The following is a 27,908-nucleotide window of genomic DNA, read 5'->3' as shown; positions in this document are numbered from 1 at the left end:
AGGTGGGGAAGGCATGGTCCTGACATCCACACAGACGTGCTCCAGGAATTGTAGAGGTTGCCTGTTTATGATTTGCTTTTAAAGTTGTAGGCCCACCATTCCTGCTGAATGGTTAAGAATAATAATAACAAAGTGCAAAATGTACAGACCCCCTCACCCCACTCTCTTCATCAGAATCTCCATAATATATCCTGTTTAAAAGAGAGTAAGGGGACAATAATAAGCTCACCTGTGCTTTTGCTTTTGTAACAAGAAAAGAATGAGGAATAAAATTACCCATGTTTGAGGTTCATTTATCTAACCTAAACTCATTTATTTTATGCTATCTTGATCAGATAACATTTCTGGAAGAATTTTAGAGATGGAAGCAGCTTCATTCATATTTCCAATGGCATTTAAATTATCTTCCCAAATTGGATCTGTTCTACTTTTTTTCTGTCAGTGCCAAGATGCAGAGAAAAATCTTAATTTTAACTGGAAATTCAGGTCAGAAGCAGGTAAGTTTCCAATGTAAGATATGCATGGTAATATCATTACTTAGAAATGTTAAATGTTAATTTCCTCTCAGTTTTTGAAAGGTCATGTTATTATATATCCAAGAAAGCTATCAATAGTTTTTAAACTATAGAAACTTGAATTTTATGAGATACCAAATTAGTAAAATTTGAAAGCGTGCCATATAAACAGTAATATATTTATACTTCGTAAACAAAATCTAAAAGAAAATAAACCCTGTTCCTTATTATGCCATTCGCCCCAATAATATAAGGCACAGTAAGTTTTATTCTGAGTTGGGCAGAAAGAAATTGAAGTATTTGGAAAAGTGGCATGATATGATTTATACAAATATTTTTTTCAAAAATTCAACTGCTGCAACAGGGCTATCAAACATCTGCTAGAGACTTAACACACAGTGTGCCCAATAGATTATTTATCTCAAAATGAAAAACCAATAAATCAGAATCCCATAAGAGCCCCAAAGCTATTTTCTAATCTTTATTCATCCATGGTTGCCTCCTATTCTAATTATATGAATAGAAGTATACTAAGAGGGTGGTGAAGTAATAGATGGCTATTCAAAAAGACAATTTTCATTAAGGTACTCTCTTAATTGTTATAAAATTGCCTGATCAGGGAATTACAGAACAAAAAGAAGATAAATGTCCTGTAAATGAGAAAAGTGTGTAGTCTATTCAAAAGAGAATGAATGGATGTTAAACAGAAGGACACCTAATGTACCTATAAAACAACAAATGAAACTTTGGTAGGCCTCTTCTAAACACCATATCATATGAAAACACACATGTTCCTTCTGTCACTTTCTAGATTATCAATTAGTGTTCTGGTTTGCTTTCTTCAGTGCACGCTTTTGCTACCAGAAATTAATTAATTTATTAATTTTCTTTCTACTCACTAGAATATAAGTTTTATGGGAATCAGAACATGATCTATTTTGCATAGTTGTATTTTGTATCTAGAACATTTCTCGACATCTAATAAGCACTTACAAATGCTTAGTGGATATTTACCTGCTTAAAGGTCCCATCACCAGATGTAATCACCTTACGGGGGAAGGGCTTCAACATATGAATTTGAGGGTGATACAATTGAGTCCATAACAGGCTGTCAGAGGGTCTACTTTCCATCATGACCTTGGAGCTTGGGCTTCTGTGATGCCTCATCCAGATCCTACAGTGTCACCTATACTAGCACTCTATTTCAAATGGATAGAAAGAGAAACCACAAGATCCCACTGCATAGCCAGTCAAGTGATATTAGGCTGGATGCAATTCTTGCCCATATGACTTGTGCCTCAGCATGAGAATTATACAGCAGAGACCCTAAACATCAGTGGTGTGAGCAGCCAAAGCAGAATGTGAATGAGGAAGGCAACAGGGGATTAATGAGGGTTACCTTCCTTTCATCCATGTACCATGGTGCTATGGAGAATTAGTGTGTGCGAGGGGGTGTTGTTTGTTTGTTTTATTTTTTGTTATTCTGTTTTGTTTTTAACAATATCTTCCTCTTGTATAGTTACCCTTGGAGTGGTCTTGTTGGAAGTGATAATGCTGTGCTATTGTGTTCGATATATTACGCTGGAAAGGACGGGTTGGATTTCTCCTAAAGGAAGAAATGTGTTGGGAGCAGAAATGCCCATGAGCATACGTGTGGTGATCTTCAGTGCTGAGGTTACACACAGACATTAAGCAGCTCTTTCATCAAATTGAGAGGTTAGTAGGCAAAGCTAGGTATGGACATCTAGAGTCTCCTCTTGGACGCCATTGGCACCTGGACGTAGAACGGGCTTCTTGGTACTGCTGGGGGAAGCTGGCAGATCATGCTTTCCACTAGGCTTTCGCTGATATCACCCTGGCTGGGCGGGGGACCTCATTACTGCTCCTCATTACTGTCTCTCTGATATTGTATTGGGTGGTTTTGTTGCCACTGAATGTTGGAGGAGGCCCTGACTCTCCAGTACACTGCCTCTGACACCACCCCAGTGAAGAGGGGGAGCGGCGGAAGTCCATTGATGCCATGGGAGTGAGGAGGCCTGCTTACCACCTGGTGTGGATGGATGTCCTGGCTTCCACTTGACCTTCTCTGACACCATTCTGACTGGGCACTGAGGCACTTCATCAGTGTCTGGCAAGAATGGAAGACTAGCCTCTCCTCTCAACCTTTCCTGGGTGAGGTGGGAGTGTGGCTGCAACTTTTTACTTTGTGTTTGGCAAAGCCGAGAGATTATCTAAAAGTTTTCTGTCTTGCTAGGATTCCTTTTCCTGTTTTATACTAGTGAGAACAGGCTTTTATTTATTTTTATTTTCCTTAGACCATTGGCAATTTCAGGCTGTCAACTTCTCTAATACTTAGACTGTGATACACAAGACCAAAAGAAAGCCCAAGGAACTCATCAGCATGTCATTTCATTCCTCAGGCTCTGAGGTCTCTAGGTGGCCTGTCTCCTTGGCTTCACCTTTCAAAGTCTTCTTATGTTTGTTTTATGTATAATATCCAGGGTTTTTAGTTGTACTTAAGAGGAGGAATAGGGAAAAGTATGTCTACTGAGTCATTCCCAAAATTGAGCCCAGAAACTCAATTTTTGTTTCAATCCACCTATATTTTCTTATTTTCACATAAGAATGCATTATTCTTCTATGGGAATGAGATGTGCAACTCCCATAAAACGGTATTGTGAAAGAAGTAAAAGTATTGCCATAAAAGGGCAAAGAACATTTTATAGAATATAAAAAAAATGGCTATGAGAGAATGAAACACCGTTTTCACTATGACAAGTTGGTTCTTTGAGGCTTATGTGGTTGATGTCTCAGAATGCAATTCTTTTTTTCTTTCTGAAAATTATCAAGACATGGTCCAAATATAACTTTTACGTGTCAGGCTGGCTATATAAAGATTTAAATGTGAAAACTCTAAAACCACATGTTCTTTTCAATTTTACGTTAATGCAGTAGCAACATAAAAGTTCCTTGCCAAGCCTTTTAGCGAACAGATTCCTGCAGATAGAGCCTGACACTGTCAAGGACCCAGGAAATGAGACAATTAACAGCATCATCAATCATTAAGACGGGATTCTGATGCCGTAAATTTTCTCACCAGAAACTCCTTAACATTTATTACGGTAAGAACTGCTGTCAGGAAATGAGAATATTTGGGCATTTAGGTTCCCACTGTGGAGAAGATGCAGCAAATAAGAGAATGAAGGTGAGTAGAAGGTAAGATGGTGCAATGGTTAGTGTGGTTGCTGGATGGAAATTTCCTTTGCTTGGATCCTAGATCCTATCATTGACTCTGTAGTCAGGGGTTTTACCTAATCGCTAAGAGCCTTGATTTCTTTATTTGTAAAATGGGATTATTATAATACCCACCTCAGAGTGTCTTATGTTATAAATGAAAGAATACATCTAAAGGTTTTAGTCAACTTGACATTACTATCTTTCCTACCAAGGTTGGGGGAAGGGGTTACCACTATTCTTTATGATGGAAATGAACTGGTTTTTTTAAATGCGTACTGTGACAACCAATGTTCTAGGCATGCCAGTTTTACATATGATATTTTCTTTATCCATTCATCTCTCAATTAACACTTAGGGTGCTTCCAGGTCTTGACTATTGTAAATAAAAGCTGAACTCATAGAAACAGAGAGTAGAATGGTAGTTTCCAGGGGCAGGGATGCGGGGATGGTAAATGGGGAGATGTTGGTCAAAGGGCACAAACTTTCAGTTATAATAAAAATAAGTTCTGGGGATCTAATGTACAGCATGATGATTATATTTTAACAATAGTGTATTGTATACTTGAAAGTTGCTAAGAGAGTAGATCTTAAATGTTCTTCACACACACACGTGAGGTGACAGATCTGTTAACTACAGGTATTATGTTGTACAACAATTCTCTAAAACTTACTCATCGTGCATAACTAAAACTTTATACCTACTGAAGAATTCCCCCTTTCCTTCTCCTCTGGCCCCTGACAACCACCAATCTACTCTCTGCTTCTATGAGTTTGACTATTTCAGGTCCTCGTATAAGTGGAATCAGTATTTGTCTTTCTGCAACTAGCTTATTTCACTTAGCATACTGTCCTCCAGGTTCATCCATGTTGTCGCATATGCCAGGATTTTTTCTTTTTTAAGGCACAATAATAATCATTGTGTAAAGAGTACACAACTTTTCAGATGTGGGAAAATAAAGAGGATGATAACCCCTAGGTGAGGGGGAAAATGACATAGAAGGGAAATGGGTGAAATTAAGAGGCAATGAAATGTGGGGGGAGCAAAAATGAATGAAATGGGAGATGCATGAAAAAAGTATAGATTTTAATTAATCACAGCATGATTGGATTTATGTAGATTTCAAAAGAAAACAAATGCATAAAATGTGGTAGAGAAATTTAAATAGTGGCATAGAACATGCACTTAAAATATGTCAGGGTAAAGGACAAAAAAATAAAAATAGAAAAATACTAGTTATGGAGAGCAAATAATGGAAGAGCAACAATATAGCTATAACTGGTCTTTGAGAAAGATCAGAGAAGAATGCTACAAAAGCAGATAACTTTTTTATAATTTATGGAGAAATTAGTGGAAAGTTTCTTCTCTCCCTCAATAATTATTATAAACTTCAAAACATCCTCATTTCAAGATGGAGCTTAAATTCATTTTTAAGGCAGAATAAATATACTAAATGACTAGAACTGAATACCAAAATCTGACAACAAAAACACAAAATGAAATGTCAAGGATATATACTAAGAAAATACATATATATTCCAATAAAAAATATTAGCAGATTTACTACAATAATAAAATAACATATCATTCCAGCAATAGTTACTTTGCTTGTTCAAGACCAATTTTTCCAATCAAGAACAATTCTAAAATCTAGAAGATGATTAGTAAATGTTAGTGGAATGGATGAATAAAATTATGCTCTCAAGTAGAACATGTTAATTAAAAAAAAAAAATCTAGAAGAAAACCTGAAATGCTTGAAGTCGAGGGAAACCTTAAGGGGCCAGAATTGTGCAATGAAAGGTGACCCAAGGGATAAGCGCAGTATTTGGCACTGCTTTTCTTCTCGAGGAATTTGCTTTGTGAGATTAGCAACTGAGAGATGGAGAATGTGGACAGGCTTTGAGCAGCATTATGGGGCTCGTAGGAAAAATAGGAGGTCCAAAGTTGTTAAGTAGGATGATGTGATAAAGATGTCAGGCTTTCAGTCGGGACTCCTGAGGGTTGTGCACTGAGAATAAGGGAAAAACAGAAACAGACCAGTCCTCAAGGCTGAAATTAATGTCCAAGTCCCATCAATCACTGGTTAAATTAGGTTTATGTGTTCCTACCCTTACTGTACTAGGTTTTCAGAAACAAATGGAAATCTTGGTCGAAGGAAAATAATATCCATAGCTTCAATTTATTTGTATAATTTATTCATAAATATTATGTGGCATTCAATAAAAAAATGATCAGATATGCAAAAAAAAAAAGGAAAAAGAAAAAGAAAAAGGAAAACAAAAGAAAAGTAGTCTTATTCTGGTCCTCATTCACTGGTCGCCATGAAGCTGGGCCACCCAAATCTTTTGAGAGTGATTTGCAAGGAATAACTGACTGACAGCATCCATCAGTCACACCTTTAGAGCCATGGAGGTGTCACATCAAGGCCACACTTTCCCCAGGCTGCTCCCAGCATTAACTGAGAATGGCAGATGTATCAGAACTGGGACATTTCTGTTTAATGCACAGGATAATTTTGCACCAATTTTTTTTCAAAGTCAAGAACTAATGGATGAACAAAATTTTTCTAGGTACAAAAGGGAAATATTGTATTATCATCCAGTTAGTCATCTTATAGTAAGCACTTCTTCACACAATGTTTTTGTGACAAAAACCTGGACCTCCCAATTTCCTGAAAGAATATGTGACCATATTCTTTTATTTTTATAATGTTTTTCCTGCAAACTTTACTTGATACTGTTTATAGGGAGAAACACTAAAGGTAGGCATGTACGTGAAGGTGATTAGAAGGAAACTGAAGATGTAGAAATCAAAAAATATATATTCAATTGACCATTCTAAATAAGGTTTCTAAATATGAAATTTTTTTTTTGTAATTAGGGAGCAAAAATGGCTATCATCTCTCCAACAAAATTGTGAGGTGTCAGCAATTCAGAAGTATTGAATTTTGATGATTCAAGTACAAAGAGAAGAGTTTGACGTGAGCATAACCTAGAACCTATTAGAGATGCATTTGAAATCTGAAATATCTATAAGATGGATGTATTCCAATTAATAAGCGTTAATTACATTGAAATCATCTTGTTAAAACCAAGATAATGTAGAATAACACTTTGGATGTTATGATTAGTTTTATTACAATTTTCAGTAAAGTTAACCCTATCCCTTTATTCTTACTTCTGTAAATTATTCATGAAATAACTTAAAATATAAAAACAAAAGTTCCTTTGGATCTAAGTGATGAATGTTGATGGCTATTTTTACTGATATAATTGAAGAGTTAATACATCCATCTGTATTTAACTAATTACCCTACTCTCAGTTACAGCATTTCTTCCAAGGACCCGCTCCATCAAAATTATGTTCCATTTCCAAGCAGGCTGAAATAGCTCTCATTAAGTTTGGATAAAATGTAGTGTGGAATATTCACATTCTGATAATTCTCAGTGAATTTATTCCATTTCTGATCTTAACTACAGAATATCAGCTATCTTACTGGCACATTCCAGCCAAATTTAGAAATCTTGCTGGTCCCCATGAATAGGTGACAGATGACATAGTCAAGGATGACAGGAAATTTCCTTGGTATTCATGGTGCATTCAGGAATGTATTTATAAGGTCTGACATTTCAATTTATATGGGAGAGAAATATCTTCATTTTTGTGTGCATATCCAAAACTTGAATACTGAATAAATCTTTTAATTCATCTCTGAATGAATCTTTGAACACACACACACACACACACACACACACACACACACCCACACACACAGTGGTGATTGGAACATAGATCAGTATATTTAATAAAGAGCTTCTGTTTTTGTCTTTCCAGCAGTGGTGAACTACCTTGTTAAGACCAGTTTTCCAGCCAAGAACAATTAGAAAATTTAGGGGAAAATTTGAAAAAGAAAACAAAGTCTAAAATCAAGCCCAGACTTGAGAGGCAAAGATGTTGGAGCATGGTGAATCCCAGCGTGTGAGTGAGACACAATTTACCAAAATTAACACAGGTCTTATATCTAGATAGAAATTGAATTGGTAACTAAACATTTTCCCATACATAAAAAAAGTCAGGCCTAGATTACTTCGCTAATAAATTTTATAAAACTTTTGAAGTATAAAATAATATACAAATTATAACTCCTTCAGAATATGGAATAGGAGAGGCATTCTTTACTCATTTTATGAGAACAGCATAAACTTGTGATCAAACCTATAAAGGACATTTCTAGGAAAGCAAAATATAGGTTAATATCCCTCATGAATATTGACACAAAAATCCTCAACAAAATACAGAGGCTGCCAAAAAAAAATGTACACGCATTTTAAGAGAGGAAAAAACTGTGTTAAAATTTCACTGATGGTAACCACTTTGAGCACCTCTTGAAATGCAGAAGTCAAACATGACTTGTATTCATTTCTTGTTATCGGTATATATTGAGTATTACAACTTTAATTCAGTTTTTTCCTTTCTTAAAATGTGTATATATTTTTTGGCACCCTCTGTATAAGCACATCAAGTACAGTAATATATAAAAAATTACTAATGTAATTTGACCAAGTAAATAGGGACTTTCCTAAAATTAAAGTTTTATTTTACATTCAAACATCAATGATTGAATTCCAGTTTCCACTTAGGAATGCAGGAAGCCAAAAAGAATGTTGTTTATATCCTTATAAAAACAAAACCCAAAATCTGGACAACCTGGTAGGCTGTGATTTTTCTTGAACCTATCTGAGAGCTGAGATTTGGAGAACTAACAAGACCCAAATCTAAGGAGAGGCAGAAGCCTGCAGGCAGACATGGGGGGCAAATCCCTGATAACCTTGAGCAGGTGCAGCTAGACACCAGCAAGAATTCAGCTAGAATAGTTTACCTGGGGGCCTGGGGTGCAATGACAGGAGCCTCTAAGGACGAAAGCTATCACAGGAGTGTGCAAGTGGTCCTCAGCAACAATCACGAGAAAACATCCCCTCGTGGTGCAGTCTGGGGGAGAACAATAGTTGCTGCAAAAGTGCCATAAAATCCCACTGACAATCTTCTGCCCTATGCCAAAAATGACTCTGTCAGTGGACAGTTTCTTAGCCTCCTGTGGTCTCTTGAAAGTGAAATGTGGTAAATAAGAGAGATTTTTATCTTTCTCTAGTTTCTCTGAAATTTGTGGCTGTGTCCCTGTGCTGATAATGATTGCATGACATTAAATTGTTAATCCCATGATTCTTCTTACTGGAAACTTCCTGAAGAAAGTCTTACCTCCGCCAAGAGGAATATTGCACCAAGAGGAAACACCAGCACTAGTTAATTCAGACTAGATAGTATAAATCGAGGGAAATCTGCTCTCCTGTGGTATTTGCCAATTATTTATTATTTCTGTGTTCTTTCAACAAGTATTTATTTAGTGCTACTTATGTGGGGGATTACATAGTGGAGGTTCATGAAACATATATTTATTGGGGGACAGAATTTATCAAATAATGAAAAGAATAAATTCATCATACCTGAAATTAGTGTTAAAGGGGATACCATTCTTTGACAGCTTATTATAAAAGACTCTGATCGAGACTGGGATGTCACAGAGGGCTTCCCTGAGAAACAGTGTCAGCTGAGATGAAAAGAATAAACCGAGGATAGATGGGGGGGCAGGACTGGTTGTGAAGTGTTCTTTATAGAAGATGCCCAAGGCCGGTACAGATGCATGTGCAATAACCCCGTAGCAGGAGGGCCACAAGATCAAAACTCTGGAAGAAGGCAGGTGACTAGAGCCTAGAGGGCAAAAGTTGAGAAGGCTGTGATAAGCTAAGAAGAGAGAGATGCTGCCCTGTAGAAACCCAGCGGTTCTGTGAAAGAACTTGGTCATTGTCCCATAGATAAATGAAAAAGTACCGGAGGGTTTTAAGTTAGGAAAAGCTGGGCACAGCTTTGCATGTCGACTAGCTCCTTCTAGCGGCCGTGATGGGAACAGCTGTGAGCTGAACCAAAGAAGAGGACAGAACTGTTAGGAGACTGCTGCAGTTACGCCAGGCTTGACATCATGGAGCCTTGCAGCGTGTGTCCCGTGGTTGTGGCTATTGTTGTTGTCCATTGGCTTGTTTGTTTGATTGAATCTCACAGATCCAGATGATTCACCTTCTTTTTCTATTTCAAGAGAAAGAAATATGCCAAGAAATAAAGGTGATGTACAACAGGAGTGTGAGTTTGGCTGTGGGTAGCTAGTTACCCAATATTTCCAGTTATGATAATCCCCAAGAATGGTAATTTTAATAAAACTTTGCTTTTTCTTACGGAAACTTGTAAGCATTCATTTTATTATCAGAGCAAAGATATTTTTGACCCTCTAAGACTGAAATAGAGTCAGGTGAAATGAGATACACCTAGTGAGTTCTTCAGAACTGCCTTTTCCACACTAAAAAGTGGTCCACACTGCGATATAGTAGCTTAGGCAATGGCATTACAATTACATTGTTGACCTTTGTTCCTATGTTCATGGGGGAAAGCCACAATTCTCAACCCTCAATCTCTTCTGTGAGCATAACACAATATTTTTGCGAACTTCAGACCCATTTTTAGAATGGCCTAGCAAATACATAAATCAAAGGAATAGCTGCATAACTGTTAAGTGTTTGTGATTTGTTGCTGTTTTTTCCTTTTAAAAGTTTGATGTAATTTGAATTACTTGAAAAGAACTTCATGCCATGGATGCCGTGTTTTTTTCATAGGGGATGGAGGATTTGGAAAACAGATCACTGATTTGGCAAAATACTTAATGTCGTATTAACATTTTAACAGACAGGCCGTGGCCTGTTCCACTGGGAGTTAAGAGTGTGAGCGACCACAGAGAGCTCCTTGCCATATTCCCATTAGGGTGAATGTTGGCTTCTTTTCTTTCTCCGTAGTACAAAAGATACAGTGACAATTGCTGCACACGGAGAGATGGTGTGGCCATTTTGGATTACTCGTATGTGAATGAGTGTGTGTGCACATTTTCCCACGATGGGCTATTTCCTCCTTTCCGTTTTTTAAATTACTCTCTGCCTTTTACTGAAGCTGAGTTAAACAAGTTTTGCTGAATTAACCTCTTTATGCTAAACTTTATCACACTATTTTAAAAATATCACTGTACACATAAGGAAACGAGGACTGACTGGGTCTCTCTAGGTGCAGAGACACGAGTCCCATCAGGTACAGAACCATGGGGCAGCGCAGCAGCAGTGGCCACTCAGGCAGCAAATGGCCTCATATGAAAACAAGCCATATGCAAAAAGCAAAATATTATAAGAGTGGTTCCTTCTACCATTGCGGGATGAGAGTAATTATGTTAACAAATATTTACTGAAACACATTTTGTTTTCACTGATAGTGCCAAATAAAAATATCCACTGAGGGCATCATTTTGAGTAGGTTTAATAAAGCGAAAGTACGAAAAGTGGGTTGAAATTATATTTAGTTTGCACAAGAAGTATTCTTTTGCTTATTTATATTAAAGCACTCCTTCTAAGAACTAATTTGCTAGTTGGATTAAAAGATTACTATCTTTCAGGGTGGCTGGATGGCTCAGTTAGTCAGAGAATGAGCTCTGAACAACAGGGTTGCCGGTTGAATTCCCACATGGACCAGTGAGCTGCGCCCTCCACAACTAGATTGAAGACAATGAGCTGCTGCTGAGCTTCCAGAGGGGCGGCCGGATGGCTCAGTTGGTTAGAGCACGAGCTCTCAACAACAAAGTTTCTGGTTCAATTCCCGCATGGGATGGTAGGCTGTGCCCCCTGCAACTAAAGACTCAAAATGGCAACTGGACTCAGAGCTGAGCTGTGTTCTCCACAACTAGAATGAAGGACAACTACTTGAAGTTGATGGGCCCTGGAGAAACACACTGTTCCCCACTAAAAACAAACAAAAAAACCCAAAAAACTCAAAACACACACACACAAAAAGACCACTATCTTTCAACAGAGCCTTCAGCTCTTTCAACAGAGAAGCCTTCAGACGGTCTGTGAAAGCTCCCTAGTAATAAGAAGAGTTTACATTAGAAGACCTCCTTAACATTTGGGTGGAAGGGTACATGTGTTTCCCTGTGATGAGGGCTGTGAGCTCTAGAAATCTCAAGCCTCAGCCCAAATAACAGGCACTGTGTGGGCTGAGCTGTTGAATACAGCACTTGGAAAACACCGTACATGGGAAAATGATAGAGCCTATTAGTTATCTTTATTTTTAAAGACTCATTTGCTAGATCTGAATTTCTAGAAAAAAATATCCATCCTCAATCTCTTTTTTTTTTCTCTAAGGAAAGAACCCTGGAATTGTAGGGAAAAAAATAAGCAAACAAACAAAAGACCCTCTGCTAAGATATTAGTAGGCATTTTCTGAGGACTGATTGCCAGATTTTTATTGGCACCCACCTGAGAGTTGAAACTGGCTTTTCTTACCATCCTCCAGAAAGAAATCTTCCAGTTTTGTCTACAGTTTAGAGAATGTAGCCAGTCAACACAATTTAAATGAAAACTATCCCACTTTTTCCTTCCTTAATCCTTAGATTTTGTGCTAAAAATTTTATGGCATTATAGATGCTTTTTTTCTCTCCTATTACATTTCTTTTAAAATATCTCTCAATCTACTTTAATTTTTTAAAATCTGTCCTGAAATATGTATTTTTAAGAAAATGTCTTGATTTTAAAAACAATAAAAACCAGAATAATTTTATGTTGTGTGTTCAAAAGTACTCTGCGGCAAAAATCAATTCTCTCAAATACAGCTCCTGCTAAGAATGAATTCAAACATAGCAGCATTCTTGTTCATTTCAAGGAGCTTGGTAATTAGATCTTGTCTAAATGTCTTACTTTCATTGTTTCTTCAAAAGCTCTGGTCCAGATGCCACCCCTGGTCTGCGGAATCAAAATCTTTGATGTTAGGGCTTTTATTTCAAAACACCTACAGGTGATTTTGCAGGGCTCTCCTGGTTAAGAACTACTTTAGAAACTTAAATTCAGTTTTTGGTATCCTTTGAGGGGGGAACGTTGTTTTATATGCCAACCAGCTAGTTTACCTAATGACACTTTGTAAAGTCATTAACAACCTTATATGTAAAAGTCACTTCTGTTTTTACTCATTTTGCAGTGACCACATGGAGCTGCTCATGTGACAAACAGCTTGAATATGTGTCAACACCAGCAATCCAATCTTCTGTCCTTGTGATTTTTGATGGTGGGTCAATTTACTTGTCTTTTAGTTTGGTTTCTCTCTACAGCATGTGATTCAAAATGGTATCTAACTGTTCCTCAGTTTCGGCAGTTCAGAGGGCTGGCTGCCTATCTATTTGACGTGTCCACTAAGACTTCTGAAAGTTAATTAGACATAAGCCATGAAGCCAATTTTAAGTCATTTCACATCAAGCATATTCTCAAATTTTAGGATACTCTGTCCACAGGGGTAGAAGTCCTAAAATTGGCTGTCTCAAGGTGTTCTGATTGCACTTTGTATATAACCACACATGTAGATTTTAAATCAGATCATCCCAAATATGCCTTCCAAGTTTTGTGAACATCTATCTAACCATTTTTGTGGAATGCTACAGTAGACAAACAATTCAAAAACTTTATTTCTGTAAACTAGACAATAGAGTTATTAATGACCAGGGCAATGAAAGGATAAAAGAGTGTTTGAGAAAGACTATCTTAGAGGTAACAGGCAAGATCATTAGTATTTCGAACAGAAAGTAATCAGGGAACATAGAACAATAATTTAGGTGTGATTTCAAGCAGACAAACAGATTAGGGAAGGTGACAATGTGAATCCTAGGTGGCTGAGCCCAGCTAGAGGCTGGGAAGGAGCGTATTCTGGAGGACAGAATACAACATGTAAAAGTTTGGGCAAAAATATAGTTACAGTTCTCTTGTGTTGAACTCTACCACATGAAACAACCTCAACAACATACACAGTAGGTACTACCTGACCTATTGTATATGTCAGGAAACTAAGGCATTTGAGAAGATAACTGACTGATACAAGAACACAAAGCTGGTTACATATCAGCAGAATCAGAATTGGAATCTAAATCTCTTGATTCTTTCTACTCTTTATGTTGTGCTGCCATTCAAGGAAGCAGCTGGAATTGAGAATTCACTACAGGTCTTTCAACAAAAAAGGCAGATGAAGCATAGCAACAGGAAAGCCATATCAAGAAAGCAACTGGCATGAGTAGAGGGTGTCATCAACTGATAGGAGAATGTTGGATTCAACAAATAGACCCAATGATAGCAGGACAGTAAAAGTAATATTGTGATTATTAGAAGGTAGGATTCTTTTAGCTTCCCACGATTTATATCAATGGACAATATATGCTGGTTCGTACAGGCACTGGCTGGAGAATATGAAAATTTCTAAGCCTCTTCCAGTTTATTATTATTATTATTATTATTATTATTATTACACTAAAAAGTAGAAACCTGGATGACAGGGTGGAGCAGAATCTTTTAACATGCAAAGTTAGACTTGTAGCTGAGGAGAGGCTTAGGGACTAACTTTTCCAGTAAAATAAAGTGTGAAGGATGGTATTTGAATGAAGCCAAAAGATGAAGTTTCCAGAAATAGATAAGGGAAAGTCTTTAGAAAGCAATGAAACATGACTATGGGGTGAGGGAGATGAAAGATATTTTATCTAACATTCTCTTTATAACTATTTTTATTGGGCATTGCAAAACACACTCATCTCCTCTAATTTTCAGGAGACCACACATTCTGTAGTCTATGTCTGTGGAAATCCAGTAAAAAGAAGACTTTCCCTATCTCTGGCCACATGGTACAGAAGAGGGACATTGTTATTGGATGGTGAGATAATCCCTTTACTGAACTAAATAAAATAAAGAATGTGTGGAGGTTAAAAGGAGTAACCTGTGGGTGTCCTTAACCCCCATGCTGGCTTTGCTGTCCTCTGAGTGTTCCTGGAAATGGCAAGCTCAAATTCTGATAGCAGCGAAAAAGATTTCTCATCCTTAAGGATGAATTAGATGAAGAAAATGTGATTCTCACATTGGTTCCAGTTAATGAGGAACCTAATGAAGAACACCAAATAGAACCAAGCGTTTCTTCAACCTCAGAAGCCAACCTGAAGACTCCTAGACAAATGGTAAAGTTTATCTTGCTTAAAGGAATGAACAGTTCAAGGCTTACCCCAAACCAATCCTCTCATTGGCAACCAGTTTGCTTCCAATTAATAAAGTGGTTGGGACACTTTGCAGAACTGGTGCCAACAATTTAATTTGAGTACCGATGGCAAGAAAATAAATGTTTATCTGAGGCTCAAGTAACAAGCTTACTGTGAAGAAAAACAAGTGAGTGAAGAGTATGGAGACAGTGTAAAGAATATTCCTGAAACACCACAGGAGGCCACATTGCAGTGAAGTGCAAAGAAAAGCAAGATGGTGGCCAAGGAAGCAAGGAGTCAGAAAAGCTGTAAAATGAGTGAAAGAAAGGAAATGACCAATAGAGAGGACAAGCCCTTACTGCCAACCTAACTTCTTGAGCTGACCAATAACTTCAGCTCAGGAAGTTATGTTGGCAGTAAGGGTAAGAAATGCTGCAAGAGCTGTTCAACCTAAGGCTGTGAATTCATGTTCCATTCCTACTTCTGCTGAGAACTTTCTGCTGCAAACCTCTGGTGTCAGGTGGTGTGTGGTCCATGGCAGACCTCTCTTGGCAGAACCAAAGTGTTGGGTTCACCTGCAGGTCTATGCAGGTCAGCCCTCGGTGCCTCTCTTTCTTTCACTGGCCTGCACTTTCCCCTACCCAGACCTACCATGTTTCCCCAAAAATAAGACCTAGCTGGACAATCAGCTCTAATGTGTCTTTTGGAGCAAAAATTAATATAAGACCTAGTATTATATTATAATTGTATTATATAATGTGATGTGATGTGATATGACATGCCATGACAGGACATGACATTATTATATTATATTATATTATATTATATTATATTATATTATATTATATTATATTATATTATATTATATTATAAAGACCTGGTCTTATATTATGGTAAAATAAGACTGGGTCTTATATTAATTTTTGCTGCAAAAGACTCATTAGAGCTGATTGTCCATCTAGGTCTTATTTTCGAGGAAACACAGTAGAAGATAATGTAGTATGTTGTGCCTTGAATATGTTAAGAGGAATAAGAGGATGATGGGGAAGGACAAGCAATCCAGTTTGAACACACCCACATCATTCCTTTAGGATGGGCCACGTCTTAATTAAGAATACATGGTGGACAGCTCACAGCTAATTTGACTTGCATGCCAACCACTTGCATGCCAATGATTGCTCTGTCCTGACCATCCTCAGTGTTGCCTGATGCATTGAGTACAGATGTGAATGTCTAGATTCTGCACTTGAGGTTTGCCAAAAAGTGACTGCCACGGCTGCTTCAGGCATTTAGCTATATGGAATATAATTTGGTTTTGTTTTCATTAATAGATTTTCTTAAAGCAGTTTTAGACTTTCAGAAAAAAATTGAGCAGAAACTAGAGTTCCCAAATACTGCTCCCTGCACTCTCTTATTTTCCCTGCTATCACATACATAATGACATATCCACCATTATAGTGTCATACAAAATAGTTTCACTGCCCTAAAAATTGTGTGTTCCACCCATTCAACACTCCTTCCATCCAACCCCTGACTACTGATACTTTTTCTATATCCATAGCTTTGCCTTTTCCAGAATGTCATTCAGTTGGTGTCACACTGTTGCCTTTTCAGATTGACTTGTTTCTCAGCAATATAAATTTAGGATTCCTTAATGTCTTTTCATGGCTTGATAGCCCACTTCTTTTTAGCACTGCATACTCCATTGTCTAGATAATTTGTTATATACAAACCATAATTTGTTTATACAATCACTTGTTGAAGGCCATCTTGGTTGTTTCCAAGTCTTGGCAATTATGAATAAAGATGCTATAAACAAACACAAAAAATTGTGTGGCTTATTGTTGGGAAGGATCTTTAAAAACAGGAGCTATCCCCTCCCACAGAAGCTCTTTCTCTCTAAACTCTTTTCTCTACTGCTAGTTATAATAGAAGATCACACTGTAAATTGTATAATGACTTTTTGTCTTAACAATAACATTTATTTAAAAATCTCAATATGTAGACCTTTGTCACTTTAACCAAACCCTGACTGTACATTACAATCACTTGGGTAGCTTTTAAAATATATGATGCTTAGCCTTACTAAAAGATGCTGATTTAGTTGATTTGTAACTAATTTAGTTACCTCTTGTAGAGATTTAGATTTGGGGAAGATCAAGTCAGGAGAACATGCACAGAGTGTGAAACTTTAGTGAGAAATGCTCAAAGCAGAGAATATTTGAAAATATTCAAAGTGAAGGGTGGAAAGAGCTTCTTTTTAATTCAGACACACTAAAATTAAAAAAGAAAGAAAAAAAATCCAGAAGAGGTCAGCTTATGATGTAACCTCTGGATGAAGGGTGCAGAGTGATGAGAAGGGCATAGTGTCAGATGCTGCTAGGGGTTAACTCAAGGACAAATCCCCTGGATTTAGTGAGTAGTAGGTCACAGAGAGTTTTAGGCAGAGGAAGCTATGTAGGTTTTGGTGGGGAGATTCAAGGAAGGAGTGAGCAGGATTGTTAAGAAAGAGAATGGCTGGGGAAGGTGGTAAAGAGTGGACACGGGTGAAGAGGACGTCATCAGAGAGTTTTACATTTGAAGGGAAGTGAGCCACTGAGAGGATTTGAGAGCATATGGGAAGCAGCACTTGAAAAGAATTTGAAAAATAATTTAGAGCAAAGGGATATTTTGAGAAATGACAATGCTGAGAAAGCATGAGCTGCAGAGTCCTGGAGGAAAGAGTACAAGGTCCAGAATCAGATTGCTCAGTTTGACACCATTTTGTGACTGCCACATAAGATGTGATTTTGTGTGATCAAAATGTGTGGTTTTGATTACATTCCTTAACCTCCTTATGAGTGAATTTTTGCTTCTATAAAATGGACATACTGACAATGTCTTAAGAGGTTCTTGTGAAGAATATATGAGTAAATACAAATACAGATTTTAAAGCAGTGTCACTTTGTTATTACTTATATCTTTGTCCCATGCTAGCTTTTGTTCAAGGAAAATAACACATAAAAATTATCCCTACTATTCCTAGGAAGATTTTTCTGAAGAGAAAACTAGGGTACTGGGAGATTCCATAAATTGAAACTGGTCATTGAGTGAATGAGGGGCAAAGCCAGGCCAGTGGAAAATCCCAGTGCCTATGAAAAGGTAAAAATATTCTCTTCACTGTAAAGTTGAATAGATTTTGAAAATGATGGCTGCATGAAATCATTTCCTTCCTTCAATGACTACTTTGCTTCCTTTAATTCAGATTCAGTTATTACCCTGTAAGTATAATGATCTTTAAAATATAGAGCATCTCACACAAAGGCAAAGCAAAGGGACCTGATACCATTAATGGTTTCAGTATAAGGCAGAAAGCTGGGATTCCAGAGGCTACTTTCCCGCTATTTTGATAGCAGTCTATTAACACTTTGTACCTTTCTCAATCTCACAGGCAAGCCTTTTATTTACTCTTTTTCCAAATAATAACTTAGGGTATTAGATGTGAGGGCCACTACTTTCCCACTGTGGGTGTTCTGATATTACACAGACTGTTCATTACCTCTCACTTCTATTTTTGCTGGACCCCAGTGATGTTATTTCCCTGATGACTCCTCCGGTGGCCATCTCTAGGTAGTTACCAAGCAGGCACTAATTACAACACGTTCCTTTCCTACTCTCAGAGATCATTCCTATTTCTGTTATGTAGTAAAGAATAAAACCTTGCATTCATATAATAGTTATAATGCTTCCTTCCAAGGTTTTTATTATAATTTAAAACCCAAAATGTGCATCAAGATGAATCTGTTTAAAGCTCCTGTTTATCAAATGTGGTTGTTTCTTTAAATTATGGCTGACGATAGCTACTAGTTTGGAACGGCCTAAAAGTATGTCCTTCTGCTTCCAATAAAAGCTTTTCAATCCTATCCTGGAGGCAGGTGGACAGACTACCAAGACCCCCCCTAGGAAAACAGATTTGTGTAGCAAGATTAAGATCCAATGATGTATACACTGCAGCTGCATGTTAGGTGTGGAGGCCATTGGGCCGTAGGCTAATGGGATAGAATTGCTAACTGGTCAACAGAGGTTAGAAAGCAGAAAGAAGAGAAAGAATAAAGATGTTGACGAACAGCTAAGGGGTTGAATGGTCTTTTTCTGGAATCCTGGAGTGAATTCTTAAAACTCTGCAGCCCAGCAAGTTAAATGTGCAGAGATTTTAGTAGAGGAAATTTCTGTGGGAAAGAAGATGGAGAAGGAGCTGAAATAGTATTGGGGAGCTGTGAAACTATGAAGCAACCCTGACGCTGAGTGAAGAAAACAGAGAGGGAAGATGGGAGACAGGACCCCATACTAGTGTGTAGCCCCCGACACTGCCATGTAGTCTAAGGAAATTCAGCAAAACCATCTGGAAGTCCATAGCCAAGTTCGGTTATCAGAGGAGTCCCATGGCTCCCGTGAATGGGCCTGCCTGAGTTTCCCTGTTGTGTTCAGTCATCAGTTGGAAGGCATGGTTTTCACAGAACGTAGTAATAAATTTCAGAGCAGTAGCTGGGCCCTTGGTCAATGACCTTTTCAATAGCTGGTGGTCTGCAAGGGACATTCTCTTGACAACCTCAGGAGACTTCCATATGAAGTTTACACATTTGGTATTTAAGATATGCACTTTTTTTAGGATTGTGCCTCTTGTATATTTTATGGCAGCATTGTATTTCTGGCATTTCTGATGTTTTTCAGGAGTGAAGGAATAAGCCCCTGGCTATACTTCACTGGAGAAATTAATAAAAGAATTGTGTAAGTCATGCCGCTATTTACACTACATGTCTACAGCGTGGATTCTCAGGGTTTTCTTTTCTTAAATAGTGACCTCCAAAAGGGTAGGGTCTATGGCTGAGTCTGCATCATGTGTCACAAACCTCACGAAGAGTGAATAGATCAATGCTGGTTAGTAGTCTCAGTTCTATCACACACTAATGGTGAGACCTTGGAAAAGTTATGTCTCCTTCCTTTGTTTTGGGTTTCTCCTTAATGAAATACTGGAGCTGAATTAGACTATCTTTGGGATCTCTTTCAGCTCAAAAATGTTTTGCTTTGAATGCTCTCCATTTGAATATCAAACAACAGCTTGACAAATTAATATACTCATATGTATTAAATTTACTTAGAATTTGGAAAGGCATCAAATATTCAGAGGAGATCTAATGAGTGAATAGTAGCAACCAGAAATAATAGACCTAAATAATGGCAAAAACTTTGTTCTTAGAAAATTTACATGCTTTGAGACAATAGTGCCTAAAAGTTTTAGACACAAATTTCATAATATAACTTACTGTCATATGGTGTAGGAAAATTTAATCAATATTCATCAAGACACTAAAACTTCATTATGAATTGGAAGAAAGGATAGCTCAATTAAATGAGGACATATATAATAAATCAAAAAGCATTTTTTTTGTATCTTGCATTTCTGCAACTAACAATGGAAGTTTTTTTAAAAAACAACATTTAATCAAATCAGTTTCTGTGATAAAACACATCATTTATTTAGACAACGAAGAACACACCTAAGATAAATTTTCATACCACTGAAAATCTGACCAGGAATTAGACTGAATAGCATTTGACTAAGAGACCACAGAAGTGGTTGGAAGTCAGGATTAAAAGTATTGCCAGAGGTCACCTATAACTGGTGGAAATATCAGAGATGTGCTATTGTTCTAATGAATCAAAAGCAATTAAGGAAAAGTTAAAAACAAAGCAAAGAGGCATCTCCCTGTTTTCCATCATTCACCAAAATTGCCACCTGGTTCTTAACATCCTTGTTCCATTGCCAATAGACCGAATGACATTCTAAATCCCAGGAGCTGCCAGTAAGGAAGCTGTCTTTCTGAGTGACCAAAAGGGGGCAGACTCAAGTTGATAAATGATGTTCATAGATGCTCACTCACCTAACGGGAGTTTCATTTTGGGAAAAACAAAAAGAAGAGTAAATTGGTATTCTGGTCTCTCCTATCAAATAATAAGTGATTCAGAGACACATGATAACCGGTTTCCAGGCCTGGTTCTGATGTGAACTCACTGAGGTGCCTAGCACATGTTGCTTAGGCTCACTTAGGTAGGCTCTTTGGGTTCCAGCCGCATCTGTAAATGTGAGAACCTTGCATATGGAGTTTTCCATTTCTACATGTCACCACATCCTTCTACGGCAATCTCCAAGACCATCACCGTACAGTCCAGAGCACAAGATGGTGAACTGGTGAAACAGCTAAATGCAGAAAGCAGTAATGGCACCTTCAGCCTCTTAATTCTTGGTCATTTTTCCTGAGGATTTTTTGCTACTTGTCCACCTTTGTGAGCCTTTGCCAATTTTTCTTGCTAGGCAGGTTTTCAGTTTATTTCTGGGAAGAACTGAATATTAGAAACCTTCTTGTTGCAAACTAATGACCCTTAAATCAACCAATCTTCAGAAGTATTTTGTTTGGTCATACAGACCTGTACAGGGCTTGAAAGGCAAGGTCACTAGGCAGGTGCTTGGTAGTGCAGGCAGCATAGCATCTGTCAAGCTACAGCTGTCCTCCTTCATGTATTGATGCTTCACACTTAGTCACTATAGACCTGAGTTTGCATTCCCTGCGCGGAGGTCAACTTTGCTTTCATATAAGCCAGGAAAAGTAGACTAATGCACAAAATTATTTTTCCAAATTATTTAAAATAATTAGTACTTATTCTGTCTCCCACAAAAGCTCAGGGAATCATAGGGTGCTTAGGGAAGCTGTTAAGAAAGGAAACCCCGCCCCCCCCACACACAACCATTCAACTTTGATGAAGTTATATAGAGTTTTGCAGTTAAAGAAATCTAAAAAGAAACCTCTTCATTTTTAGCATGTATGTGTATACACCTCATTTTGCGGAACAAAACTGTGTTTGCACTTTATACAAAGATGGGGACCATGGGATGGGGGTTGTTAATTGGGGGGGAACCAAAATCCTTCCAAGCTTAGCGTCACCGAAGTCACTTTCTAGCCCTGAAATCATGACATTGTGTTCCTCACTGAGTAGAAGCATAGTCATGACTCTCTTTACTGTCTTTTCTGAATTCCTAGCCTTCCCTCCTACTTCATAATTCTCAGCGTATTCTTCTCACAGAAAACCTTACTCTGTGAAATGAATTCCTCCAAATTCTATGCATAGTAGAGCTGCCTTAGTTCTTTTCCTTGGTTCTGATTGTTCCCTGGAAGCTTGGATCTGTGCAGATTTCTGCATTTAGAGGTCCCTTGAGGATAGGGATCGATTTCTCCTTTCTGTGGAGCTAGCACCGAGCAGTTCAAATGTTTTCTTGAGTTAATGAATTATTTTTTGAATGCTAGTATTTCAGAGTGCAAGAAGTTCTTCAAGGTCATGTAGTCTAACCACTTACAGACACTTACATCCCATCTATTCTCTTGTGCTGATTGTTGAAACACAACGTGTTTATTCACCCTACTGAAAGAGAACTCAACTCTCTCATAAAGTATATCATGCCAGCTCCGGGCAGGCTGACTTGTTAGTTCTACTTACAGCGGAAATCACGCTCCTTGTTTTCTACTCATGTTGTCAACTATGCACTTGGGCATGTACATAACAATGCTATCTTTTAAAACATTTCAACCAGCTGTGATGGTCCTGCACTGCTGTTTGTTTTTTGTTTTCTGTGTGCTAGAATTTTCTAATCCCTTCAACCATTGCTTCACTATACAGATGGCTCTTTAGTAAATTTGGTCCAATCAATTTTTGCTGAAGAGTGATGCATAACTCAGAGCAGAAGACTTTCTACTACCTCTTTAGTTCCTGGGTAGAAATTTCAGCTCAGTCCTGGACATGCTAGTATGTAAAGCAGCTTTTTGGACAATGACTATTAGCTGTTCTGTGGAACAGGAAATTGGCTTTGCTGCTGCTAAAAGTTTCCTTTCTGGGACACTTACTCAAGATTTATATCTCTGTCTCTTAAGTTTTAAGAAATGAGCAAAACTATCAATAAAAAAGAAAATGAAAATAAAAATAAAAATACTAACCCAGGAACTTAGGTGCCTTGGGAAACAGACAGAAAGCAGACACCCTACCCCTATATGATCTCAAACCTATCACCTTATTAATCAGGTTAAGCCCTGAAGAAATAACTTCTCCTCCCTCCCCACCAAACATTTCCAGAAATGCTAATAATTAGAATTCTCTCTCACCAGCTCATTAGGGCCTGACAACCACACTATGGGACAGGCTCTTCATCTCTGCATCACTAATGTTGCCTTAGAAATTGCAAAAATTTAGAAATTCACAGCAAAAAAACCCCCACAAGTATATGTCATCAAAAAGTGAGAAATTGTTAAGAGATTCAGAGTCATGGGCTTTTGGTGCATCTGGACCAGGTGATGGGACTACTTCAGTTAAGGCTGGGAGATCACCATGTGGCCACTCCCCAGGAGGCTCCTGTTCTAGCACTTTTCATAGATTATCTCATTTCTTCTTCACAAAAGACCTTCAAAGCAGTATTATTAATCTCATTGTACAGACCAGGTAACGGAGGCTCAGGCTAAGAAAATTACCCAGGTCATAGCTCCCATGGCTATTAAGGATGGCGCTCCTCCATAGGGGTTAAGTTTGGACTACCTCAAAAGCTATGCTTTGTTTAAAATTGCACTAAATTGGCATTAGTTCTGTTTTCCTAAGAACATATACTTTATATAACAACAACAACAACAACAAAAACCCATTTTGGGATGCCCTAAGGGCTGAAAAATAGAAAAATCTGTGAAACTTTCTCACCTGAGATCACAAGTCTTCAGATTCCTTTGAGAATCATAAAGCTCCTTTTATTTGGTCTCTTGTGTGGAACAGAATAGCGATGGCATTAATAGACTGACTTAATGGAAACACTGACAAGTTACTCTCTTCCCTTAAGAAAACATTTTATTTTCTTAAATGCTTATAGACAGGTGTTAGGGAGGTTCATTTCTCCAGAATTTTTTTTTTTAATACTAATATTGTTGAATGGTAACATTGAACATTCTGGAAACTTTGAAAGTTTGATGGTAGACCTACAAATGTGCCACTTTCCTACTACGAATGGAAAGAAGCTAGGAGATACGGAGCTTTGTTTAGCTATAGGGAGACAAAATGACACAATGGCAAGAACATTGACGTAAAACTAAAGAAAACCAAGTTCTGTTCTGGATTCTGATACAAATTCTTGAGACCTCATCTGCAAAATGAGGATGGTCCCCCAAATGACTTCCAAAGTCCTTTTGAGTTCTGAAATGGCTTTGTATATATTAACATGCTCTTTTCCAACTGAACATAGAAAAGATGAATTTGAATCTCAAGGACATGTTCCCTAACTAAATGTTTCACCAACGGAAGTTGAGAATTCTTCTCAGAAGAGTTTAAGAAGGGAAAATCAGCTCCCCAGACTATGGTATGTGCAGACTTCCAAAAGAGTATAAGGGTGAAGTGCTGGAGGAACTCTTAAGGTCCCTGACCAGAAGGTTCTCGATTCCATTTGCAACTGTCCGTGGTAACCAATGGAAATCATATTCTAGAACACCAGACATGCTGGGTGGATTAAAGATGCTTAGTGTAGTACACACCCCTGACAATGGGAGCCTCTCTCTCCTCTGCCTGATACTCTTCAGGCAATGATATCATATTTGGACAGTCACTAAAATCACAGAAGACAGTTGCTATAATTCCTAGTCTGTCACTGACTATTTGGTGAAAAGAGGTAATGACTAACATTTTTCCATTAAAAAAGTTCACCAATTCTGCTCCCTGAATATTTTTTAAAATTTCTTTTCTCTTAGTTTTTTTGAATTATTTGAAATCAGATGTTTAAAATGTATTATATTTTAATCCTTTCAGTAAAACGAAATAGTTGTCAATTTTAAAATGAAAAAAATCTTAAACTTCAATTATAACTTTACTTTCTCCTCTGCCATTTTGGGGTCAGAATTCTTTTTTTATTAAATGTATTTTCATCACAGATGTATTTATAATTTAAATATCCTAAAATCCACATTTTGGAATGTACCTCTTCTTTCCTCTTTTTCTTATTGCCTCAAAATTGGAGATTTAACTTTATTTTTAGCATCTATTTTAGCATGCTGACATAAAGGGCAGGTTTCTTTTTTATACGTTTTGTATAGTCTTCATTTCACAACTGTTATCACAAACTGATCAAGCATGAATTGCCTTTAAATTATTTTCTGCTGTTATCATGAATGTTACAAATGTATTAAAAGCAAATAGTCCTCATATTAAATATGCAGATGGTTTGTAAGGCCTTGATAGAAGACATGTGTGCTGGCCAGAGTTATTCCTGCCTCAAATGATTAATAGTCATGCTAATAACACTTTATATTTACACACTTAGCTCCTTTGAGAACTTTGGTACTATTCTGTGATAAGTGTTGGGGAATTGCAGCCGCCTCTTTCTGAAACAAACTCAATTATAGAATTTCATTGTATGGCATATGATTTAGAGTCAAAATATAACTTGTTGGCTTTAAATATTTTATCCTCAGGATGCCTTAAAAGTACTTCAGGAAAGAATACAGTTAGTAGGGAATTCATTATTTGATGTTTATCTTGGGAAAATAAACATTGATCAAAAGTTTCAAATAATAAAACAGTCAGCTAGAAAAAAACTTGCTACGCCCTTTTGGGACAACATGCTATAAGCCTTTAGAAGAAAGATCCTGGTGATTCAAGTCTTTTGTGTTCTCTTGCCAACATACATGGTATTATATGCTTTATTTTATGGTGCTCCAATTCCCCATTTTATCCTGAATTATTTTCTAAAGGACTGGTTTTCTTGTTGTTGTTGTTTTCCTCAAAAGCTTGCAGGAAAAGCTTAAGTGCCTTAGTAGAGCATTTGGGAGAGGGAGGATAAAAACAGATTATGTTCCTGCTAAGCTCTGTGCTCAATGTCTCCATACTATTTGTCTTTTTCTGTTCATTCAGTAATAAAAACTTTCTCCATATTTCTGAGATAATGAAAATTGCTGTTATTCATTTCTGGTATCCTGGAAAGTTTCACTTAAGAAGAAATCTTCTCAGCACTAAGCCTTGCATGTTAGAAGATGGAAAGTAAAGTTGAAATTAAAAAACATCATGAAACTAATTCTCAATGATTATAAATAAATAAATCCTTAAAATCGTCATGAAATGAAACCATTTCATCTTTAAAGAATCACTTAGAAACCATCAAAATAGAGCCCCCAACTGAAATCAGCTTCTAGAGCAGATTGTGAATCTGTCAAAGCCCAGTTTTACCACTTTCTCCTGGTCAGCTAACCAGAGTCCCTTTTCGTGAGCCCACTGTTCATAGGCTAACTCTGTCCAGAACTTTCCACGTGGTATTCACCTCTTTCTTGTTCTCTTTAGCATGGTGCCATGATCCAATGTTTCCAGACTTGATCACATTAAAATTTATTTCAAGATCTTTTCACCGGGAATTAGCCAGCTGTCCTGGAAACTTATTTACACTGATCTGTAAAAGGATGGCACTTTCATTACGGTGGTTAGTAGGTAATGTATTTTAAAGGGCATTATGAGAGTCACAATACCTAAAACCAATGGTTTTAAATATTTACTTTTAAAAAATTATTATTATCCAGCAATAAAACCTATTTTCAAATCAGGTTTTATATAAAACAGATACTTGAAAATGCTCTGGTTGAAGTGAGGGAATAAGATCAGGGGCCCTCCCCCTGTTGTGCTGGTCGCAGCCTATCGATAACCGATATTGTGGCAGGACCAGCCCTTGCGCTTCTTATTTTGATTGCAAGATGCCCTCAATAATAATCATCAGGAAACTTTGAACAAAAAGTGTATTACTTACAGGTCCTAGAAATTCCATGGCACACCTGAGGCCACACAGCAAGGTCAGGGGGAAGTGGAGAGGTGGATAGGGTACAAGTCTGGGGTTCTGTTTTTCTTGGGGTCAAAGGCGGTATCTTAGGCTCATTCTTTATTGGTGAATTCAAAACAAAAGAGCAGGAATTTCAAGCTTGGGAAAAGAAAAAAACTGGAGGCCTAAATGGTCACTTATGGAAAATAACCAAGATCTCTAAAACAAAGAGGGTAGGGGGCTGGCTCCTCATCTAGTCATATGGCTGGCAAAGTGTTTATTCAAGATCTTTGAAATGTGCACTTCTTTGAAGTAGATGCATCAATCAAAGCTTAAGTCAGTCACTTGCATTAAAAAAAAGAAAAAAACAACTAGCAGGACTTACACTATACTCCTATTCTTCCCACTTTCTCTTTGAGTGGCTGGCCCCAGAACACTGCTGAAGAATTTCTGCAGTTCCAGAAACACTGTCTACAAACCACCTCATTACTGTAGTGGCGTGAACAATGGTGAAATTGCTAGGCAGATGTATAGCACTTTCAGACCAGTAGTTTTCAACAAGAGATGAGTTTGTCCCCCATGGGGACATTTGGCAGTACCTGAATACATTTTTGGTTGTCATAATTTGGGGAGGGAGAAACGCGTGCTACTGGCATCTAGTGGGTAGAGAAGAGGGATGTCGCTAAAAATCCTGCAATGTACAGGACAGCCCCCCTCAACAGAGTTTTCAGCCTAAAATGTCACAATAGTGCTGAGGTCCAGAAAGCCTGCTTTAAAGAGAATGGGGCTCCCAGAGCTCCTGTGGGTCTTGGTGGAGTGGGAAAGAAGAACACTGCAGTTCCTGGAGCCAGAGCTTTAACGAGAGACCGACTAGGGCTGGGAAAGGCAGAGGAGGCAGAAGCTTTGTAAAATTGTGGGATTTAAATGCTGCTCTATTTGCAAGTCAACTTGCATTTGTCAGCAGCTAGATGCAAAACAACAACAAAACAAACAAACAAACATTATTTAAATAGTTACAGTGTGATAAATAATCACCAGGGAGTCACCTCATGAATTCCAAAGTCAAGGGTTTCCTTGCCTGTGGGATGGGAGCAAGAGCTGAAGCCCTGGGGATGTCTCTGCAGATGTCCCTGGTCCCACCCAGTCCCAGGGAGCAGAGCTAA

At 37.7% G+C, this 27,908-nt stretch overlaps 1 pseudogene; it reads left to right on the top strand.

Annotated features, from left to right (window-relative positions):
* Positions 1 to 449: 449 nt before the first annotated feature.
* LOC117025959 (developmental pluripotency-associated protein 2-like) lies at positions 450 to 27,908 on the top strand (annotated as a pseudogene).

Source organism: Rhinolophus ferrumequinum, chromosome 8 (genome assembly GCF_004115265.2).
Source record: "Rhinolophus ferrumequinum isolate MPI-CBG mRhiFer1 chromosome 8, mRhiFer1_v1.p, whole genome shotgun sequence".
Classification (NCBI taxonomy): domain Eukaryota; kingdom Metazoa; phylum Chordata; class Mammalia; order Chiroptera; family Rhinolophidae; genus Rhinolophus; species Rhinolophus ferrumequinum.
This window is presented reverse-complemented; position numbering and strand designations above follow the sequence as displayed.